We start from the raw sequence: 3762 nt of genomic DNA on the forward strand, positions 1-3762 counted from the left end.
TTTGATTTATGTGTGTGTATGTGTGTGTAATTGAGAGAGTTAGTGAGTTGTTTTGTCAGAGCTTTGAAGACAGGAATGTTGAGAGCAATACAGACAATGGAAGCCTGGCCTATGAAGTTTCAGGGGGAAGCAAAGATTCTATAAGGCCATTTGTGTGAAGAATCTGTGGTTCTGGTCAGCAGGAGCTGAGGAAATGGCAGTAATTAAAAAGAAGCCAGAGTCACTAAAGTAAAACCCTTGTTTTATGGGATACTTGGCACAGGTCAGCTGGAGCTGAAAAATTAGTGGTGATGAAGAGGAGACCAGCATCAGTGAGGGGAAATCTTTTGGGAAATGTTTGCTGCAAGAACATGGAGTCTATGTTCCAAACATGGCCAAGGCAGTAGCTCCTTCTGGCAGTTAAACTTGGTAGTGTAAGAGTTACCCTGGTGGTATTGGTTTTAAAGGCATGAAAAGGACATGAAGAGCTGTTTCAAAAAGGTTGGTCTCAAAATTACACTAGAAAGAAATAAAACAAAAGTCAATTTTTCAATAGCAGGGATATATTGTGGATAGGTGTACACTACACTCTCAAAAACTATAACTTCAAACATCATCCTTTAAAACGTGAAATAAGCTGGGCAAAGTGATATATGTCTTTAATCCCAGCACACTGGTCAAAGAGGCAGATGGATCTCATTGAGTTCTAGACCAGCCTAGTCTACAAACTGAGTTTCAGGACAGCCACAGCTGTTACACAGAGAAACCTTGCCTGGAAAACCAGATAGATAGATAGATAGATAGATAGATAGATAGATAGATAGATAGATAGATAGATAGATAGATAGATAGATGGATGTAAGAGCAGCCACAATGTGAACCCCATACAATAATAGTGAGAAACTTTAACACCCCACTCTCACAAATGGACAAGTCATCCAGACAGAAACTAAACAGAGAAATAGCAGAACTAACCGATGTTATTAATCAAATGAGCATAAGAGATAGTGTATCATTTCACACAAACACAAAATAATATACCATATCCTCAGCCACAAACCCAGTCTCAACAGATACAAAAAAATTGGAATAACCACGATATCTTATCAGACCACCATGGAGTAAAGATGAATTTCAACAACAACACAAACTACAGACTACTGACTTACTACTGGGTCAAGGAAGAAATAAAGAAGTTAAAGCCTTACTAGAGTTCAATGAAAATGAATTCACAGCATACCCAAAATTATGAGACACAATGAAAGTGGCACTAAAAAGAAAGTTCATAACACTGAGTACCGTGATGAAGATTTTGGGGAGATCCCATACCAGTGACTTAACAGCACACATGAAAGGTCTAGAACAAAAAGAAGGAGACACACCTAAGAAGAGTAGAAAACAGAAAATAAACTGAAGGCTGAAATTGATAAAATAGAAACAAAGAGGACAACCCAAAGAATCAATGAAATAAAGATTTGGTTCTTTGAGAAAAATCAACAAAATAGATAAACCCTAATCAAAAATAACTAAAAGTCAGAGAATATACAAATCAACAAAATCAGAAACAAAAAGGAAGACTTAACATGAGACTCCTAGGAAGTTCAGAGGATCATTAGGTCATACACCAAAAACCTGTACTCCACAAAATTAGAAAATCTAAAAGAAATGAACAAATTTCTTAATAGATACCACTTACCTAAGTTTAATCAAGAGCACATAAACAATTTGAAAAGATATATAACCCCTAAGGAAATAGAAGCAGTTATTAAAAGTCTTCCAAACAAAAAGAAAAAAAGCCCAGGGCCAGACGGTTTTAGTGCAAAATTCTTCTAGACTGTCGAAGAGGTGATAACAGTACTCTTCAAATAACTCACAAAATAGAAACAGAAGGAACACTGTCAAATTCTTTCTATGAGACAACAGTCACCCTGATGACCAAACCACACGAAGATCCAACAAAGAAAGAGATTACAGACCAATTTTACTCATGAAATTTGAAGCAAAATGCTCAATAAAAAACTTGCAAACAAAATCCAAGAACACATCAAAAAGATCATGCACCATGACCAAGCAGGCTTCATGCCAGAGACACAGGAATGGTACAACATATGAAAATCAGTCAATATAATCTACCATATAAAAAAATGAAAGAAAAAATACATGATCATCTCATTAGATGCTGAAAATACCTTTGACAAAATCCAACACCTCTTCCTGATAAAGATTCTGGAGAGATCAGGGATATATGATGGCAGAAGTCACAAAATAATCCCACATGAGTTCAGAATTATGAATAATAGGTTACTTATTTAAGGTAAACTTACAGATCACTGTCCTAGATAACAGTCCTCTACATGAACAGGAACAGAGTCTAGCAGCCGGAAGTGAGAGCAGGAAGCAAGAGAGGGAGCACACTTTACAGCTGCATTTACAGTATCAGAGACTGCACCCAAGTGGGCTGGTATCTTAAATGCTATTGGCTCAAGGAGCAGAATGTGCTCCCACAATACCTCCTTCTTTTGTTTAAATAAGAGAGTTCCAAACCCAATACAAAAGTATATACACTAGGAACAGATGTCAAGTATAATTAGAATTACAACCAGCTTAAACAATATTAAGCAAGGAATGTGTGCTAAATGTTTTAATAAACATTCTATCTGTTATACCTAAATCCACGGGGTCCCCACAAAAGCCAAACAAGGAGAAAGAGTCCCATATGTAAAAGCAAAGAGCCTTTATTTTAATCAAGTTTCCGCATGTCCAACATAGTGGAATACCCAGAGCCCAAGCTCAATTAGAATAGGGTTTTATAGTAGTAGAGGTGGGGGTGAGAGGTCTCTGAGGTTTAGGACCCCTGATTGGCTGACATTTGTTTAGGGGTGTCCTGTTGAGATGCGCTGGCAGGCGTCTCTATCTACAGCTCTTGGAATGCCAGATCATTTCCTTTGAATGGTCTGCTCTTGGGTGGGGGTCTGGCAATCTTGGCCTGCCAGGCATTGTCTCAGGATAAATTATTGAGGCTCCAGATTCCATTTAAATTCATCGATGGCCAGAGTCCCAGGTGACAATGGTTGGAAGTAAAGAACTTCCTTTGGGTGCCCTGCTCAGACTTAGCTTATTAAGGCTGGCCCCCACACTATCCTAAGGAGTCTAAGTCTTGTATAGGAAATGGCTTGGCTAGATCATAAGAGGACAGTAACTACTACTATGTAATCTTCAACCTCATTGAAGGTATGAGAAGGGAGATAATATTACTTGAGCAGGCAGGAAGTACAATCAGGCAGCTTCCAAAGAGAGCAATATAAGACAGAGACAATAAGCTACCTGAGCAATCACCCAAAGCCTCATTTGCAACATTGAAGCAACCAACTTTAGCTAAGGCCTAGCATAACTGACAGACCATTTTCAGAGGTGGGAAATTTTTCAGAACCATCCTGCCCTGTCTTGGCAAGATTTGACAGTCTTTTGCCTTATGTCCTGCTTAGCCATTTCCAGATACCATGTACTTTGTCAGTGATTGAGGTATAGGCAGTTCCTTGCTCAAAGGCAAATTGTGCCAAGAAGAAAATAAATTCTGAGTAGAATATCTTTGGCACTTAACATTCTCTCAGGAATAGATTGGTGCTGTCATAAACAGCCATGTCTCTATCAATAGAACCCTAAGTTATTTAGAAAAATTATCCATTATGATCAAGTAGGCTTCATCCCTGAGATGCAGGGATGGTTCAACATACGCAAATCTATCAATGTGATCCACCATATAAATAAACTGAAAGAAAAAAA

This window comes from Microtus ochrogaster, chromosome 4 (genome assembly GCF_000317375.1).
Source record: "Microtus ochrogaster isolate Prairie Vole_2 chromosome 4, MicOch1.0, whole genome shotgun sequence".
NCBI lineage: Eukaryota > Metazoa > Chordata > Mammalia > Rodentia > Cricetidae > Microtus > Microtus ochrogaster.